The sequence below is a fragment of the Heteronotia binoei genome, chromosome 2 (assembly GCF_032191835.1).
Source record: "Heteronotia binoei isolate CCM8104 ecotype False Entrance Well chromosome 2, APGP_CSIRO_Hbin_v1, whole genome shotgun sequence".
In the NCBI taxonomy this organism is placed as follows: domain Eukaryota; kingdom Metazoa; phylum Chordata; class Lepidosauria; order Squamata; family Gekkonidae; genus Heteronotia; species Heteronotia binoei.
In genome coordinates, this window is record NC_083224.1 from 16846107 (window position 1) to 16866684 (window position 20578).

Below are 20578 nucleotides of genomic sequence, written 5' to 3' on the forward strand. Positions count from 1 at the left end.
ACGGGAGGTGCCTGGCTTTGCCCCCTTTTCCCCAGTGACTCTCCCAAAGACAGAAACTGCTCTGTCTCCCAAGGAACTCAACCCATAGGCTTTCTCAGCTCCTTTCCAGATGCTTTCATAACTCCTTAGTTCCCAGACTGAACTCCACAGTTCCTAGACTAAACTGAACTCCACACTGAGGCATTTTTTCTGCTACAAGCCTCTTGCATTTCGATACATTCACATAGTGCTTTTTTTGTAGCAGGAACCCCTTTGCATATAGGCCACACCTCCCTGACATAGCCAGTTCTCCTGGAGCTTACAGTAGAAGAGCCCTGTACGAAGAGCCCTGTAAGCTCTTGGAGGATTGGCTACATCAGGAGTGTGTGGACTTCCTGCTACAAAAAAAGCCCTGCATTCACGTATCTCTGCCTCCTCCTCCACCTGTCAGTCTCTGCGCTCTGAGGTGAGGGCAGGAAGGGGCAGGGGAGCGGTTGAGGCTGGGTGTTGGAGGCCGCTTCTGCGGTCCAGGGGAGGAGCTCAAGGATCAGAGAGCAGCATATTAACAAGGACTCCGCTGTGGAGTCGCACACTGTCTTGACATTTTCAGTGAGTTATCTACCATGACCCCAAGATCTCTCTCTTGGTCAGTCTCCTCCAGTTCACACCCATCAACATGTATTTATAGTTAGGATTTTTAACCCCAATGTGCATTACTTTGCACTTGGCTACATTGAACCCCATCTGCCACGTTGACGCCCACTCACCCAGCCTCAACAGATCCCTTTGGAGTGCCTCACAATCCTCTCTGGTTCTCACCACCCTGAACAATTTAGTGTCATTTGCAAACTTGGCCACTTCACTGCTTACTCCCAACTCCAGATCATTAATGAAATAATACATGTGGCTGAAAGTACCTCTTTTCAGATCGCTTTGTATTAAATCTACACTCCTTTTGGTGGCTTGTGCCTTCCTGGTTGTTCATCATGACCGAAGGGTTTCTTACATTTCGGATGATCCTATTAAACCTAGCCTCTCTCCGGAGACACCAGATGTAATGGATTTAAAAAGACATCTTTATCCCTTCTCTGTCTCCTAGCCCCATCCTCCTTTCTGTTGGCTTGAAATTAATACATCTTTTGGGATCAGCAGCCTATTTAGCATTGAGAAGAGCCATTTTATTTCAATGTATAATCCCCAAACTTCCCAATTCCCATAGTTCATAACAGCAAATATGCTAATTCAGGACTGAGAGCAACTGGAACAGTGGGTTACATTTCACAGAAAATTTAAGTTCTGATTATCTATGTGGCTTCATGGTCACACTAGATACATGATCCAGAATGTGGCTGAGAAGCGCTTCCTGCTCTTACCCATCCACACTCTCAATTTGCCAGGCTAGCCTTTCCTCCTTCATGGAAAGCAGAAGCACTTAAAAAGGTCCAGGGATGAAGCAGAAGTTCTTCACCGTTTTTTCTCCCTCTGGAGACAGAGCGTGTCTGTCCCCCCAGCTGAGCCCAAAGGTGGTGGAGTGGTGGCAGAGGAAAGCTAAAGGTCATGCAGTGCTGGCCCCAGGACTTCCACAGCCTGCACAGCGCAACTTGCGGGGCTCCTCTGGCTCAACCAGCTGCTTCCCACGTGTGTCCACCTGCTCTGCCCCTTCTGGTGCCAATCACCACCCCAGGGAGGCAACTTACCAGGCAGCAGAGCAGCAAAGCCCCAACCCTCCACCACCCTGCACTGACCAAAGCCACAGTGCTAATATGGAGTCCTCTGAAGTAGGCTACTGCCTTCAGGAGCCCAGCTGGCTGCCCTGTGGCCAGGTTGGCGCCCTAGACAGCCACCTACTTGGCCTACTCCCATGCACCAGCCCTGAACAAGAGTCTTGAGGCACCATAAAGACTTCACAAGGTTTCATTGCATCGTTTTATTTTTCTAGGAATCTGTTCCTTGCTTTCCTCTCCAAAGGGGGACTGGACCCACAGCGACTGTCTTCAAATATCGTTTTCCTCTTCTATGTTTTTAACCTCACAACAACTGTGCAGGGTAAGTGAGGCTGAAAAAGTGACTGGCTCAAAGTCACTCAGCAACCTCCATGGTGGGGTGGGGTTTATGAATCTAGGACTCCCAGTTGCTTGAACCCATGCTTGAACTTCAGCACCACGGAGTGCATGTCTACTTCTACACAGGCTTCTCCCTGCCCTTTAGGCCACACTAGGCCTCAGATCATGACAAAAAATCAGGTCTCTAAGTGGGAATGAACTGCAAGGAAAGGAGTGAGGTCACAATGTAAACGGGACCACGGAGGAGAGACTAAGAGACAACAAAAAGAACTGAATGTAATTTAGAGGCTTTCAGCCACATAAGGACAGTAGGTGCACTGAGTAACTTAAGAGGTTTTAACTTGGTGATATGTACTGATAATATTAGTTTTGTATTTTGATTCTTATTATTCATAACAAGTTAAAATTGCATTTTACAAGGAAAGGAGAGGGAGCAGTCCTCAATTTGGAGGAGAGTGGATTGGTGTGGATGAATCACATCAAGGTGGTGGGAGAAAAGGGCAGATTTAGGAGGCTGGGTCATTGGCTGATGAATTTCTGGAGGGTATGTGATTTTTATGGTGGACTGAGCTAGTGTTGAGGGCTGTGACTCCAGTTCCTTGGAGAGTTTATCTTCTATGTTTATGTTTTAAGCTGAACCCTGCTTCACAAAAATTCCTCCAGGATTGCGGGGAAAAAAGTTGCTGATTGAGTGTAGTGAGGAAATGTATTTTCAGAGTGGGAAGACAACAACTTCTGTTGAGGAGCAGAGGGAGGGAGATGGACAGGAGACGTTCCTCTAACATGGGAGACACACTGAAGGAGGATGACACATAGTGAATCAGTACAGTTGAGAAAATGGGACATTCGCACTGTTCCTCACCTACCAATCAAAAAACAGCACAAATCGCAGGTAGGTAGGAGAGCAGGGTGATGTTCTATGGAAGGATAAGTTTTCTGAAGCAGGCATTAGCAAATTACACAAGGTTGGGGGTCTAAACTAACCCCCAATTACTACTAAAATTCCATCTGTGTTTGGAACAACGTGCATCTGTGAACACCTCTATCCTGGAATAAATGTCCATCAATCAAAAGTACATTCTCAGTTTACAGATACACACCTAAGCAGCACACTATAGCACAGACATTGACTCCAGCTTTTAAGGCCATAATTCAGGGAAAGAGGTCAGTTATCAAAGATTGCTAAATAAAGGAACATGGTGAACTGTTAATCCTCTAAGTATGTTTGTATACTGAGTAAAAAATATGGTTTGCCTGTGTCCATTCAAAACTTTATGTCTCTGGTACCTGACATTGTATTGTACGGCAGACATTGCGAAGCCCAACAAAGTGACATTAATTCAGATTCTCTTCCCACACTCTGAGCGTTCAAAAGGCTTCTCCCTTGTGTGGGTTCTTAGATGTCGTTGAAGGTCGGTACTCTGACTGAATCTCTTCCCACATTCTGAGCATTCAAAAAGCTTCTCCCCTGTGTGGATTCTTAGATGTCTTTGAAGATGGGCATTCTGACTGAATCTCTTCCCGCACTCTGAGCATTCAAAAGGCTTCTCCCCTGTGTGGGTTCTTCGATGTATTTGAAGAGCGCTACTCTGGCTGAATCTCTTTCCACACTCTGAGCATTCAAAAGGCTTCTCCCCGGTGTGAGTTCTTAGATGTTTTTGAAGGTCGGTACTCTGACTGAATCTCTTCCCACATTCTGAGCATTCAAAAAGCTTCTCCCCTGTGTGGACTCTTCGATGTCTTTGAAGATGGGCATTCTGACTGAATCTCTTCCCACATTCTGAGCATTCAAAAGGCTTCTCCCCTGTGTGGGATCGAAGATGACACTGAAGACAGCCACTGTGACTGAATCTCTTCCCACATTCTGAGCATTCAAAAGGCTTCTCCCCTGTGTGGGTTCGAAGATGACACTGAAGATGGCCACTGTAACTGAATCTCTTCCTACACTCTGAGCATTCAAAAGGCTTCTCCCCTGTGTGGGTTCGTTGATGTTTTTGAAGATTGCCATTGCGACTGAATCTCTTCCCACACTCGGAGCATTCAAAAAGCTTCTCCCCTGTGTGGATTCTTAGATGTCTTTGAAGATGGGTATTCTGACTGAATCTCTTCCCACACTCTGAGCATTCAAAAGGCTTCTCTCCTGTGTGGGTTCTTAGATGACTTTGAATAGAACGACTCTGGCTGAATCTCTTCCCACACTCTGAGCATTCAAAAAGCTTCTCCCCTGTGTGGATTCTTAGATGTCTTTGAAGATGGGCATTCTGACTGAATTTCTTTCCACACTCTGAGCATTCTAAAGGCTTCCCCCCTGCGTGGGTTCGAAGATGACACTGAAGATCACCACTGCGACTGAATCTCTTCCCACATTCTGAGCATTCAAAAGGCTTCTCCCCTGTGTGGGTTCTTTGATGTCTGTGAAGAGCACCACTCTCATTGAATCTCTTCCCACACTCTGAGCATTCAAATGGTTTCTCCCCTGTGTGGATCCTTTGGTGCACAAGGAGCTGTGATTTGTATCTGAAGTACTTTCCACACTGAAAGCATTTACATGCCTTCCTTCTGCTGTGTTTTGAAGATTGTATTTTACACTTTTTTCCAGTCAAAAACGTCATTCCAGTCTTGAAATAGATAAAGGACTTCTCTCCTGAATGAATTCTGTGGTGTTGAATAAGGTCTGATTTCTCTGATAGATTCTTGCCACAGTCTGAGCAGATATAAGGTTTCTCTCCTGTATATGTCCTTGGATGTCTAATGAACTCTGCTCTGTGAATCATGGCCTTTCCACACTCCAGGCACTGATTGTTCATCTTTCCACTGTGAACTCCTGAATGGGCATTGTTTTGGAACTGATCAGATAAATTAATTCCATGCTCCAAGCACTTGTATCTTTCATTCAACATGTGAATTACTTCTTGGAAATCCTCCTTTTGGCAGGGAATGGTTTTATTCTTCTCCTTCCCCCTGCAGCTGACATTCTGCCTCTTCAGCCTGCCTTGAATCCTGATGTGTTTTCTCACAACTTTGTTCCTGACTTCATTTGGAGACAGATGATGCAGTTCCTCAACCTCCTCATTCTTCTGATCTTCCCCTGCTAGGGGGGAGAGAGAGAGAAAGAGAGAGAAAGACACAGAGAGAGAGATCCTGTTAGAATCCATGCAAGAATGTGTGATCTTCACCTGAAGTCCGACCTACACTCCCAAGTATTTCAGTGACATCAAAGGACGTAAAGCCTCCTGCATCGGACACTTGGTTTGGACTCTACTTATATTACTTCCAACCTGTTTGAAGTAAGAGCTCTTTTCCAAATGGGGCACTTTCTGAACTACCACTAGTTATGCTGTTTCTGTCCTAAGCGAATCAGTGTCTGCAAAATGACGTTTATAAGGCTGAAGGTCTTTGCAAACACCACACTTTCATTTCTCTTTTCCTTGCACTGGATCCTGGTTCACACGGAGTCCCTTATTCCTTCTTTTGTTGACTGACATTTTTTTCAGAGACGAGGTTTTCAGGGAGGATCCCCCCTTGGCAAGGAATGTGCTTTTCTCTCATCTTACCTGCATGGCTTCCCTCCTGCCTTTGTGAGCCTTGGAGAAACCCGGGCATAAGAGCAGGTCAATTAGACAGGTGTACCTCACTGTCCTCTTTCTATGGGTGTGTTTTTCAGTGGCAGGTGCTTTCCTGCCTCAAGGGGAGGGGGAGGGACTTAGCCTTTCAGAAGGAGTTGTTTGCTTACTTCAGGAATGGCCAAACTTGCTTAACATAAGAGCCACATAGAATAAATGTCAGATGTCTGAGAGCCGCAAAACATGAACATCTGATGTTTGAGAGCTGGATGTAAGAAAGGAAGGCAAATAGAAGGGGGGTGGGGAAGAAAGGAGGAAAGAAAGCAACTTTAAATGCATTCTCCAGGCCACAGGCCAACTTGGCCTGGAAAAGTGATTTAAAGAGACAAATGCCTTCTCCAAGACAGCTGACAGGGTGGTGTAGGCTTAAAGAGCCACCCAATGTGTGTGGAAGAGCCACATGTGGCTCCCGAGCCTCAGTTTGGTCACCCTTTGCTTACTTTTTGGGGAGATGGGAGGTTGCTGCAGTGCTTTCACTATCCTGGTATGGCTCAAGAAACCATGCTTCGACTGAGAACTTGTCTCTGTTTACTTGACTTACAGAGTCAGGCGGAATCTCTTCAACAGCATCTTATTCCACTCTTTTGGGGAGGGGGAGGCCTGATCCCCCTCTCCACAACTGAGGGTGCTGTGGGAGAATAGATTTTGCCCAGATTACAGTCAGAATGGATGGCCAAAATCCCATCTGAGGAAGGGAACGTGGTAAAGGCTCCTTCCAGATTCTTCCTGAGGTCCTCCTAGTCCTGCCTTGGCCTCATCTCAAGACATCCTCTCTAGCTTGGGTGATGGCCACAAAACTGGCCTGTTGCCCCTGGATCCGTGGGGTGGCTCCAGATTCCAGGCCCAAAAGATTCTAGGCCCATAGACAGCTTCAAGAGGGGATTGGATAAGCATATGGAGCAGAGGTCCATCAGTGGCTATTAGCCACAGCCTATTGTTGGAACTCTCTGTCTGGGGCAGTGATGCTCTGTATTCTTGGTGCTTGGGGGGGGAGAGCACAGTGGGAGGGCTTCTAGCCCCATTGGTAGACCTCCTGATGGCACTTGGGGTTTTTGGCCACTGTGTGACACAGAGTATTGGACTGGATGGGCCATTGGCTTCTCTTATGTTCTTATGTGTTTTGTGTTGTTCAACCTGGCTTTTGCACCTTTGCCACCTTACCCAGAAAAGCCACGCTTCCATAGTTCTCCAGCATGACTTCCCTGTAGAGAGCTTTTTGGCCTGGATCCAGCAGGGCCCACCCTACTTTGTGAGGGTGCGGGATGCACAGCTCAGTATTTGTAAGGCAGTGCGCTTCAGAATATGTCTTCCTCAGACAGCAGGAGCAAAAGCATCCCTAAGTGAGGGGGTGGGGCACAGCCCTGACTATCCCCCATTCGCCCTCTCCCACCTGGACCAGAGGTCGAGCAGCCGTTCCCACTTCTCCCCGAAGAAAAGGGCTTGACAGAGTCTCTTCACTGCCTTCAAGGGAGACAAAAGGGGAAGGAAGAATTTGAGCCTCCAATTCCTATTTTGTTTGCATCCCCATTCCCAGGGCTCTGAAACCGTGTCTTCTTTATACTCAAGAAAATCTGAACTGATTTTTAGTAAACTGTGGGAGAGGCGGAAGAGATGCACCAGTGACCCATGAGGCTCGGTGGGGATATAAACTCTGCCTACACATATCAGGCTTCTGTGAGACTTCAAATGGGCCCTGTGAACTCTGGAGCTCAGATGGCGGCAGCATCCCTGCTAAGTCAGATCAAAAGCCTGGGCAGGACATTCTCCCGCCTGCTGGGACTTCTTACCCTTCCTGGAGTCAGGACTGGCAGAGAAAAAGAGGTGACCAAAATCACGTGGCATGACACATCAACATCACATCCAGGCCCAAACCCATGTGATTTTAGCACATCAGCTGACGCTCAAGGAACTCTACGGTACTACCAATGTACGGAATGTGCTTTCATAGCATCTGCTGAAGCTCTAACTTCACATCCAGATATTCGGCCAGAGAAGACATGAAAAGGGTACCACGTCCATCCTCAAACCTCAGAGGAGCTCTGGGCCATGGCCTGGCATCCCTAATCCAGTATCCTCTTTCGGACTGTGGCCCCCTGGAAGTTCTTGAAAAGTGTTTCAGCAGAGACACAGGTCCCAAAATACTGGCCTCTGGCAACAGGATATCCTGCCCCAGAACAGGGTGGGAGTGAAAGAGAGTAAAGTGCTGCCAACTCACAGCGGACTTATCACTGTCAGTTGTCACTCCAGTCATTCAGCACAAGAGACATTGCCTGACTGCATAGCAACCCTGAATTTCATTGGTGGTCTCCTAATCCAAAAGTTAATCAGAGCTGACCGATCTTAGCTTCTGAGATCTGATGACCTTGGGTAGTCTGGGCCACTCCGGTCCAGAGAACACAGCGGCACCATTTATTCACTGCGGCTAACGGCTGAACCCAGATTTGTATTTCCTGTTCTTTTTTGCGCCACCTAGTTCTTTCAGTGGAAGGAAGGTGAGATAGGCATATTTCTATTGATGTAAATAAGAATGGAATTGCTCTCCATGGATCAGTATATTCCCCCTGAAAGTGGAGTGACCATCATGACATCCTACGGCACTATTTCCCAGAACTCCATTCTACGTACCCTGCAGAAGTATTTCCCATTTCTCCTTTCCTGAACCGCCTGCCCAGCAACTTCACTATTTGCCCTGATCCCCTCTGGGCAGGAGGCCCCCTTACCACTTGATGGGGCATCTTGGGGACACTCCTGGGCCTGCGCCCTTTGACCTTCCTCTGATGGAGCTCCTTCTGCTTCCACCTTCATGGATCCTCCCCACATCTGAAACAACAGCAAGGGAGAGAACAGGCAGATATTGGATTTATGTCCTGCCCTGTACTCTGAATCTCAGAGTGGTCACAATCACTTTTACCTCCCTGCCCCCCTGTGAGGTGGGTGGGGCTGAAAGAGCTTTTACAGCAGCTGCCCTTTCAAGGACAACTCCTACGAAAGCTATGGCTGACCCAAGGCCATTCCAGCAGGTGCGAGTGGAGCAGTGGGGAATCAAACCTGGATCTCCCAGATAAGAGTCGGTGCATTTAACCACTACATCAAACTGGCTCTCATTTAAGACTGGCTTCTCAGGGGAAGAGAAGGAATGGAACAGGCTGGATCCGGACCCACTCCCAGACTCCACATTCCTGACTCCACCACCAGAGCTGCTTTAACCACAGGGGCAAGAACCAGGGTTGGTTACTGGAGCACAGAAGAGCATTTTGGAATAAAAGTAGTTTGTGATTCATAGCTGAAATTGAAGTTTTTGATGTGGGGATCAAGAAAAGCTATGGTTGGTATAAAAAAAAAAAAGTGTGCCACAACATCCAATTGTTTTGATGCACTCCAGGCAAGCAGCCACTGTTTCGACCGAATACAGAGAAACAGAATGGTTTCTAATTGGCAAAAGTGCCTGAGTAGGATGTCTTTTATTTCTCTGTCTCTTCAGTCTATAAACAGAGGGGTTTCCAGTTGGCAGACTGGGGTGTATTTTATCTTCCTGTCTCTTCAATCTTCATGCAGAACACATCATAAGGAAAGCTGCATTACATTTAGATGAAGATGGAGTGAAAATGGGCGGAAGGAACATCAACAGCCTGAGATATGCAGACGACACCATATGATTGGCAGAAAGGAGTGAAGACCTGAGAATAATTCCTCATGAAGGCTAAAGCAGAAAGTGCTAAAGGAAGATGACAGCTGAACATCAGGAGGCCAAAAATAATTATTAAGATAACAGAAATTTAAGCTTGACAATGAAGAAATTGAAATCGTTCCTTGGTTCCATCAACCAAAAGGGAGAGTGCAAACAAGAAACCAGGAGACTGAGAATTGGAAAGGCAGCCATGAAGGAGCTGGAAAAGATTCTTAACACGTATGGATGTGTCCCTGGTGACCAGAAGCAATTTAATTTGTGCCACAGCATTCCCCATTACTATCTTTGGGGGTGTGAAAGTTGGACAAGGAAGAAAGCTGATAGGAAGAAAGTTTATTCTTCGTAGTGTTGAGGAGAGAGTTTCTACAGATACCGTGGACTGCCAAAAAGACAAATAAGTAGGTTCTAGATCAAGTCAAGACTCAACTCTCCCTGGAAGCTAAAATGACTCAAATGAGACTATTGTATTTTGGTGACATTACAAAAAGACAGGAGTCACTGGGAAAGACAAAAATTCTAAGGAAAGCTCAAGGCAGCAGGAGAAAGAGGAAGACCAAACACATGATGGATGGACTCAATCCAGGAAGCCACAAAGGCCCTCAGTCTACAAGAACTGAGCAAGGCTGTTAATGAGAGGACGTTCCTAGGATTGCCATAAGTTGGAAGCGACTGGATGGCAGTTAATGCGCGTGCACACAGTAGTAGCTGGCAGAAAGCTTAGGAGAAGCTCATTGCTCGAGTGAAGTGACTGAAAGCCCCTCACCTGCTGCGCCTGCCTCTTCTCCTCTGCCTGACTCAGGAGGAAACCTTCGGCCAGGGCCACTGCCTGGGAACTGGTCTCTGGCCCACATCCTCTCACCCAGCCCTGCACTTCCTGCGGCAGGATGGCCAGAAACTGCTCCAGGATCACCAGGTCCACCATCTCCTTCTTGGTGTGCCTCTCTGGCTCCAGCCAGTCTGTACAAAGTCTGTGGAGCCGGCTGCAAACCTCTCGGGGCCCATCAGCATCCTGGTAACCCAACTGCCGGAAGCATCGGCTGCGTACATCTGCGGTCATAGCGTGCTGATCCAAGATCTCTGGCATGGCTCTTTCCCAAAATTCCAAACCACTCCCTTCTTCGAGCAGATGGGGCCCTTTCTTTGATATCTTCCCAGTTCTAGGGCCTTCTGGGTCCTTCTCTTCCATCTCCTTCCCTTTTCTCTCTGGAAAGACACTCTTATTCACTTGGCTGTGAAAAGGGTGAGGGAAAAATATCAAAAAGGAACGAAAAAAACAGAAGAGAATGGAGTTACATCACTGACCCTGGTGAAGAGACACGTAAGGATTACTCTGGTGGATTAGAAGGAGCGTCCTTGTTGTAGTTTGCAGATCAGGATTAATGTCTCTATGCTATATCACATATCAAGGATTTAAATATATTTCTGTTTAGTTCTCCAGACAACAAAAACACCAGTATATACTATTTTAAAAATCTGTTGTGGATGTTATGAGCGTGACTTCTGATTCCTGGGGATCAGTCTGTCTAGTGGGCCCATCTCAAGGCAAACTGGACGGCTGAACCATTAAGAGTCCACCATTCCTAAACTACTACCCTAAACTGGCGTGCCTGAGGAAAGCGCCCACTCCCTTGGCTTTCCCCAAACTATTAATTATTCAATAGGGCTTTCTTAACCATAGTAATAAGGCTGCACTGTACAAATGGCTTTACAAATTTAATTGGATGAATTATTGGGTACTGGAATCTATGTTCCTGGGGGGAGCACTGGCCCAACTGTGTGGTATTTCGAGTAGGAAAAATCCCTTCCATGGGGATCACCCCAGAAACACCCTGGGGGCTCTTTAGTCTGTCAAACTGATATCCTGTTCCCTTTCCCCGGAATGGGACTTTGAGCAGTGAAAATGCACCCGTTAAAGTAGTACCAAAAAAAAAAATCCCTTAAAATCCCAAACAGTCTCCCTCCCGGATGGACTCCATTCACCCTCCAGCATGGCAAGAGGCAGGGACGGGGCTGGCTTGGGAGCGCCTCCTCCTCACCTCCGCGCTGCCGGGAGGTCCCGATCCCCCAGAGGCCGCCCGGGCAAGAGCCGCCTTGCAAGCGCTGCAGATCTCCCCCCACCCGCCCCAGAGCCCTGCCTGCAAAGAGCTTCCTCGCTGGGGGAAGACCTCCCCGGGCTCTGCCTGCTCTGGCCTCCCTGAAGCCCCGCCCCTTCTCTCCCCCCCCGCCCCCTGCTCGGCCTCTCCAGCCAACAGCGCCGCTCTTTTAACCCTTTCGCGGCTGCAGAGCCCTCCAAAAAGCTCCCTGCAGCTGTATGGAGGCTCAAAGAGGCTGCTCTGGAGTCACTCCGCACAGAAGGCCCCCCCCCACCGGTTCCTTTTTCTCGCTTCCCCCCCCCCCCCACCTCCGTTCGGTCTCTGTAGCCAACAGCGCTGCTGTTTTAACCCTTTCGCGGCTGCAGAGCCGCGAAGAAAGCTCCCTTCCCTCCCCCGGTAAAGACACCCCCACACACACCGCGGGACTGGGCTTCCTTCAGCCCAGCTGTGGTCAGCGGCGCCCTCTAATGCGGCTCTATGGGGCTGCTCGAGATTGGGCTGCCAATCCCCAGGTGGGGGGCAGGGGATCCCCCGGTTTGGAGACTCTCCCCCCCCTCCCCGCTTCAGGGTCGTCAGAAAGCAGGGGGAGGGGAGGGAAATGTCTGCTGGGAACTCTATTACTCCCTATGGAGATTTATTCCCATAGAAAATCATGGAGAATTGATCTGTGGGTATCTTGGGCTGGGGGGGGGAGGGAAGCTGTTTTGGGGGGTAGAGGCACCAAATTTTCAGTATAGCATCTAGTGCCTCTCCCCCAAATACCCCCCAAGTTTCAAAAAGATTGGACCAGGGGGTCCAATTCTATGAGCCCCAAAAGAAGGTGCCCCTATCCTTCATTATTTCCTATGGAATTGAAAAGGTGTGCCGTCCTCTTAAATGTGATGGCCAGAACTCCCTTTGGAGTTCAATTATGCGTGTCACAGCCTTGATCTTGGCTCCACCCCTAATGTCTCCTGGCTCCACCCCGAAGTCTCCTGGGTCCACTCCCAAAGTCCCCAGATATTTCTTGAATTGGACTTGGCAACCGTAGCTTGGGAGCCGCTCCGCACAGGCATCTCAGAAAAAGGAGTCTGAAGCTGGTTCCCAGTCCCTTCCTCCTCCTCGCCCAGTAAGAAGGACTAGGAGACTCAATGCAGATAGATCCAAGTGGGTAGCCGTGTTGGTCCGAAGTAGTAGAACAAAATAGGAGTCGATTGCACCTTTAAGACCAACTAAGTTTTATTCAGAACAAAATAGGAGTCGATTGCACCTTTAAGACCAACTAAGTTTTATTCAGAACAAAATAGAAGTCGATTGCACCTTTAAGACCAACTTAGTTTTATTCAGAACGTCAGCTTTCGTGTGCATGCACACTTCTTCAGACCAGGAATGAGGCACGGTAAGCAGAGCCACATATAGCTGGTAGGGTTTGGAATGCCAAGTGGTACAAAGTTAAAAACCAATAGCAGAATAGTGAAATTAACAAATTCAGAAAACCTTTGATCTGGGTTGCATTATCGTGGGAAACCATAAAACAGTAACATGTCAGAATGTGAGAATGCCTGTTAATTATTCTACTGCTAATAAACCTGGGTCAAAAAGAAGGCATTTCTTATTATTTCTTCATTATTCAGAACGTAAGCTTCCGTGTGCTCTTTAAGCACGCTTCATCAGACGAGGAATCTGGCACAGTGAGCAGAGCCACACAGTGGCCCAGAATGGCCCAGAATGCAAAATGGTACAGATTTAAGAACCAATGACAGTGAAGTAAAATTATCTGGTAGGCAGTGATTTAGAATAGTAAAATTAACAAATCAAGCAAACCTTTGATCTAAGTAGCATGAGCATGCGAAAGCAACAAAACAGCAGTATGTCAAAATGTGAGCGTGTCTGTCAATGACTCTATTGCTATGAACCTGGGCCAAAAGGAAGGAATTATGATGTTTTCCCATCCAACTAACCCACCTTTAAACATGCAACATACATATAGTTTGTCATTAGGAGAAAAATACATTAACATTTAGTGGGAGATGGTTCAATATACGTAACGGGATAAGCAACCAATATCCCTGTTTGAGTGTGTCCATACAGCTAAAAGAGAAATACATTGGATAAAGTCCTAGTTCACCTAATTTACTTTTTAACATGTAAACATCATTCTAGATTGCCATAGAAAAAAAGAATACAATAAAATATAGTGAAAATGGGTAAAGTATATGTAATGAGATAAACAGCCAATATCCCTATTTTGAGTATGTCAATACAAAAGAATCATTCTGATACACAATTCTAAAAGAGAAACACATTAGAATACTGTGGATGCATAACTATACTCAGTGAGACTCAATGGGGAGACCTGCTTAGGCTGTGCTGTTTTTGCAACAGAGGAGGAGCCCTTGATGAATAACTTTCTATAGCCCCGGGGAGAGGAAATGCCCGACCTCCAAGACAGGCAGGCAGCAAAGGGGCCGTCTGGGAAACAACAATTTAAAAAAAGGGTAAAGGTAGTCCCCTGTGCAAGCACCAGTCGTTTCCGACTCTGGGGTGACGTTGCTTTCACGTTTTCACGGCAGACTTTTTACAGGGCGGTTTGCCATTGCGACAGAGCAGAGCTCTAATCCCAAGAAAGGAGGCTGGATGTGGATCCCTCCCCCATCAAGCACGTGTTCCGTGCCCCCCAGAACTGAACTCCTCATTTGCAGTCCAAGAGAAAGAGAGAGAGAGAAGGGGGAAGCCCCCCCCCCCAAGGAGAAGAGTGGCTGGCAGCAGGAAAACCAGGGAAGGAAGGGAGGGATGCCAGCCTCCAGGTGGGGTCGAGGGATCCTCCAGCATTACAGCTTCTCTCCAGGCTACACAGATCAGTTCCCCTGGAGAACATGGAGGCTTTGGGGGGTGGACTCCGAGGCATTGTCCTCCGCTGAGTTTCCTGTCCGCTCCAGGCTCTATCCCCAAATCTCCAGGAATTTCCCAACCTGAATCTGGCAACCCTCCCTCTCTAGTTTGGTATAGTGGTAAAGTGTGCAGACTCTTTTCTGGGAAAACCCTGGTCTTAAAGGAGCCACGGTAGTCAAGCTTTACTCTTTCACCTGGACAAGCACTCCCTTTCTTTTTTGCCTTCTCTCCCCTCCTTATGGAGGAGAGTTCAGGCAAGGAAGCCTTGGCTTGGGTCTCTCCTGCACAAAGTGGAAACCAGGAAGAGACAGCTGAGCAAAAGCCAGCTTCAATGCAGTGGTGGCAGCAGCCCATGTGAAGGGAGCAAGAGAGAGCCAGCTGCTCCCAAGAAGGATTTGAGGCCTTAAGGGCATGGATCCACCCTGCAGGCCGTATCTTTGAAATCCCTGGCTAGAATCTGGGAGACCCAGGTTCAAAGGTCCTTCCGCCTGGAAACTGGACTGTCACCTTGACAGACAGTGCGTGGAGGCAGAGTACCGTACTAATAGGCTGATAATAATGGTAACGCAGATAAGAAGTGTCTTCACACCGATTCTATTAAAACTATCAGTGTATTTACAAATATTTACAGATAAGTGCAGTATAATTACAATCCAGAGCTCCAAAGTGCTACGCCAGACAATCATCAATACAGAGAGAAAAAATAACCTTGCTAGTTAGCACTTTTATAGCTCAGCCCACCAATCAGCAAATATGCTGACTCACTGTGACTACAGGCATTGCATCAGCCTGTCCTGTGATCAGTCACATGACCTCATCACTCTGACAGTAGATGATCTAGGATGCAGTAACTTCTAAGCTACTCAGTTACTGACACACCTTGGGCCCACTGCATTCCTTCAAGCTGACCTGCCTCACAAGGCTACGTGTGGATTGAATGGGAAAGTGTAAAAATATCACAATCCCCTTTGAATCCCTAATGGAGAGTACAAACGGGTACAGATAATCTTCATACTCACTGTTTTTAAAGATCATCTGATGGTTCTACTTAAAACAGGTGCCCCATGGGACAAAGACCTTGGCATAGTATGATGGTTTCACCCACCCTCAGGATTCCCTCCTGCTCTTTGAGAGCCAGTTTGGTGTAGTGGTAAAGTGCATAGACTCTTATCTGGGAGAACCAGGTTTGATTTCCCACTCTTCCACTTGCAGCTGTTGGAATGGCCTTGGGTCAGCCATAACTTTGGCAGAGGTTGTCCTTGAAGGGCAGCTGCTGTGTGAGCCCTCTCAGCCCCACGTACCTCACAAGGTGTCTGTTGCGGGGGAGGAAGATAAAGGAGATTGTGATCTGCTCTGAGATTCAGGGTGGAGGGCAGAATATAAATCCAATATCATCATCATCTTTGCTGAGCAGCCCCTCTCCTTTCTTCTTTGTTTTTCTGTCTGTCCCACCCACTTCTTAGTTTGATAATGGCATATGAGAGGAAGATTGTAAATCAAAACCATAACCTGTTTTATTTCACTTTTAAGGGCCATGGTCAGGTAGGATTCAGGTTTAGGACTTAAGAGGTGAACAGATACAACAATGAGGTAACATTGTAGAAATATAAAGACCAGATAGTTTATCACAAACAAGTAGCTGCTCCTGGTATTCAAACAAGTCTTTACAAACTGAGGAGAGAGGTTTCCTGGCATTCTCTGCTTACATCAACAAGCACAAGCTTCTTGGTTTCAAAGACACTTCAGTTGATGAAGGAGGGAACATTCCTACAAGTTTCAGTGTCCTTTCTTACCCACTTGCTGTCTGTATTGTAAAGTTGCTTCCAATTTATAGCAACTCTCTGAATTGACATTCTCCCAAACATCCTTGATTCAGCCACCTCGCTGAATATCCTCCATGCTCTCGGTAAGGACAGTCTGCAGAGGTTGGCATGACTTCCAGAGGCACACACAGACTCACATGCACACACATAAAAATACCCCCACAATAAAATTGTTACTCCTCTACCAATTTTTCTTCACCTTCATCTGAAACTAATCCACATATACTTATGATATGTTTGCATGCAGTTTGAAGAGAGGGAAATAAAATGCATCGTTGACCCCTTTCCAGTTGCAAAACATTCTGCTGGAAATCCATGGGTGGGGGAGGAGAAATACACCTGTTATGGTGAGGAAAGGTGCTGGTCTTATTTTCTCATTTTATTTTCTAGGAATCTCTTCCTTGCTTTTCTTCGAGTATTGTTTAACTCATCTATGCTTCTGTCCCTACAATTGCGCAAGGTACATTAGACTGAGACAGTGGCTGCTCCAAAGTCACCAAGCAACTTCTATGGCAGAGTTGGACTTATGAACCTGGGTCTCCTAATTGTTAGTACCTATGCTTGAACATCAGCACCGTGGGGTGTATATATGCCTTTGTGGAAGGTGTTACACAGCAGGGGACCAGAAAGGGCCTTCTACTGGCTGCCACCACTCTGGGGACCCAATAGATGTTGTTTACCTTGACTTTCAGAAAGCTTTTGATAAAGTTCCTCATCAAAGGCTCCTTAGTAAGCGCGAGAGTCATGGAGTAAAAGGACAGGTCCTCTTGTGGATCAAAAACTGGCTAATTGATAGGAAGCAGAGAGTGAATATAAATGGGCAGTCTTAACAGTGGAGGATGGTAAGCAGTGGGGTGCTGCAGGGCTCAGTACTGTTCATTAATGATCTGGAGTTGGGAGTAAGCAGTGAAGTGGCCAAGTTTGCAGATGACACTAAATTGTTCAGGGTGGTGAGAACCAGAGAGGATTGTAAGGCACTCCAAAGGGATCTGTTGAGGCTGGGTGAGTGGGCGTCAACGTAGCAGATAAGGTTCAATGTGGCCAAGTGCAAAGTAATCCACATTGCGGCCAAGAATCCCAGCTACAAATACAAGTTGATGGGTTGTGAACTGGCAGAGACAAAGAGAGAGATCTTGAGATCGTGGTAGATAACTCACTGAAAATGTCAAGACAATGTGCGATTGCAATAAAAAAGGCCAACGCCATGCTGGGAATTATTAGGAAGGGAATTGAAAACAAATCAGCCAGTATCATAATGGCCCTGTATAAACTGATGGTGCAGTCTCATTTGGAATACTGTGTACAATTCTGGTCATCGCACCTCAAAAAAGATATTATAGCATTGGAAAAAGTGCAGAAAGGGGCAACTAGAATGATTAAAGGGTTGGAACACTTTCCCTATGAAGAAAGGGGTTGGGGCTATTTAGCTTGGAGAAACGTCGACTGCAGGGTGACATGATAGATGTTTACAAGATTATGCATGGGATGGAGAAAGTAGAGAAAAAGTACTTTTCTCTCTTTCTCACAATACGAGAACTCATGGGCATTCAATGAAATTGGTGAGCAGTCAGGTTAAAACGGATAAAAGGAAGTACTTCTTCACCCAAAGGGTGATTAACATGTGGAATTCACTTCCACAGGAGGTGGTGGCAGCTACAAGCATAGCCAGCTTTAAGAGGGAATTGGATAAAAATATGGAGCAGAGGTCCATCAGTGGCTATTAGCCACAGTATGTGTGTGTGTGTGTGTGTGTGTGTGTGTATATAGGAAATACGTCAAACATCGCGAGATCTTTTTACAAGTGAAAACGGGATTTGATGGCAAGAAAAGCAAGACGTGTCAGATGGAAAAGAGAAATCATTGAAGCTGCTAGCCTACTCTAGGACTATAATATCATAGAAATACATCGGCGGCCATTGCTAGGAGGTCAAAATTTAAACAAAGTTTTTAAAGTGTTCGGGACATTAAAAATTGGTGAAGCTGACAGAGGTGACAATTATAAGGTAAATACTGTTGGACATTATTGCTGATAATTATTTTAGAAGCCTTTTGAAGGAATTTTTTTTTAAAGGGAAGCAGAAAGTCGCGACCGCCATTTTGGAAGAAATAAAAACTTTAAAAATTAATATCTGAGCCCAGGAGGCTCTGAGGATGGCGAAATTAGGCTTATTGAAAAGGGCAAGCCTTACCCTATCAAACCTGATAGCTTAAATTTAATTTGGAGAGGTCAAAATTTTTGGTGTTTTTTTAAATGTCAGAGCATAAGTTAACCCGTGCAAGGACTGCCTCAATTGAGAAAATGCAAGAGCAATTAGAAGCAATGGAAGCCAGGATGATGAAAGGGGTGAGAGACATGATAACTGCTTCTAAAAAAGAAATTAGAAAAGACATTGAAGAGCTAAGGAAAGATATAGATCTCAGAAATGAGACTGTGGTAACATCAAAGAAAGTGCAAGAGGTGGAAGAGAGAGTGAAAGTACATGATTCCACCTTGCTAAAAATGCAAGAAAAAGTGGCAATTCATGACTGCAAATTGATGAAAACCCAGATACGTCTGAGAGGAGTACCTGAGGATGAAGAGACTGATTTGAAAGGATGTATAATAAGAATAATTGCAGAATTTTTGGAGTAAGATCCTGAAGGAACTAGAAGCATGTATGACTATATGTATAGAGTGAACTCACTATATGCCAAGAAAAATAATCTACCAACGGATGTAGTTATAAGATATATGACAAAAGAAATGGTGGGAAAAATCTTGAATAAAAATTTTGAAAAGACATTGATAGTGGGAGGCAGCAGAGTAAGAATCATGAAAGAATTGCCAAGACAAATGATAAATGACAGAAAAGCATACAAAAAATTGACAGAAAAACTACGTGACCATGAAATGAGGTATAGATGGATAATACCTGAAGGTCTGAGCTTTGAGCTGCAAGGAAAAAGGATTACAATTACAAGCACACAGGAACTGCGTAGGTTTTAAGAAGAACATAAAGAATTTGCACCATGATGGATTACAAATTATTATCTTGGAATGTAAATGGACTAAATTCACCACAAAAAAGAAAGGCAATGTTTCATTGGATTAAAAAGCAAAATTGTAATATAGTTTGTTTACAAGAAGTGAATATCAAACAAAAGGATTACAAATTTTTATGGAATAAACAACTGGGACTAGAATTTTATTTATTGGCTGAACAGAAGAAAAGGGGAGTGATTTTTATATTAAACAAGAATTGGAGCCGAAATTACTGTTTAAAGATAAAGATGGAAGATTTGTAGCAGTAGAAATAATATTAAATGCAAAAAAAAGTTATTGGGACTGTATGCACCAAATGGTGCAAAGGATGCTTTTTAAAAAGATATTATGCAACAATTTGATGAACTGACTTATGACCAAGTTTTGATAATGGGGGACTTTAATGGAACAATTAAGAACACATTGGATAGGTCTGGGGGTAAAAAAAATAAGGAAGGAAAATTGCCAAAGTCTTTTTTTGAATTGGTCAAACAAGAACATTTGGAGGATATATGGAGGAAATTTAATCCTGAAGTGCGGGACTATACCATTTTTTCAGCAAGACATAAAACTTTTTCCAGAATTGACATGTTGTGGGGCACTAAAGACTTAGGCCTTATAACAAAGAAAACAGAGATTTTACCTAAAATTGGGGCTGACCATAACCCAATAATGTGGATTACAAAATTGTCTAAGAAGTTGAGAAGATGGAGATTGAGTTAAGATTTATTAAAGAATAAAGAAATAATGACATCTCTAGAAAATTAAACTAAAGCTGTCTTCCAAATAAACGACAAAGAGGATATAGAATTTCAGACGGTCTGGGATGCTTATAAAGCAGTAATGAGAGGAATATTGATTACATTGAATAACAAAGATAAGAGGGCAAAAGAAAAACAGATGTTGGATATTCAAAATGAAATAAAGGAAAAAGAAGGGGAACTGAGAAAAAGGCCAGGGAAAAAGAAAATTATAAGGGAGATTACAATATTACAAACGCAAATGAGACATTTGTTAAATAAAGAACTGGAATGGAATCTGAAAAGATTGCAGCAGAAATCTTTTGAGGGAGCAAACAAACCCGGAAAATATTTGGCCTGGCAACTGAAGAAAAAGAGAGAAAGTAAAATTATTAATAAAATTGTGGTGGGTGGAAGAGAGGCGGTAGATCAAGGAATAAAAAGAGAATTCTTTAAGTATTATGCCAAGTTATTTAAAGGTGTTAAAATAAGGAAAGGAAAGATGGATGAGTACTTACAAAAGATAAAAATAGCACCCTTAGCAGAAAATATGCAAAAAGTTTTGAACGATCCAATTGAAAAAATAAAAATTTAAGCAGCAATTAATTCAATGAAAAATGGAAAAGCACCTGGGCCAGATGAATATACAGCTAAATTTTTTAAAACCCTCAAAGAG

General features: G+C 45.2%; 1 pseudogene; it reads right to left on the reverse strand.

Moving 5' to 3' along the window:
• Positions 1-1887: 1887 nt before the first annotated feature.
• The window catches only part of LOC132567220 (zinc finger protein 658B-like), a 31245-nt pseudogene continuing 12554 nt past the window's right edge, over positions 1888-20578 (reverse strand).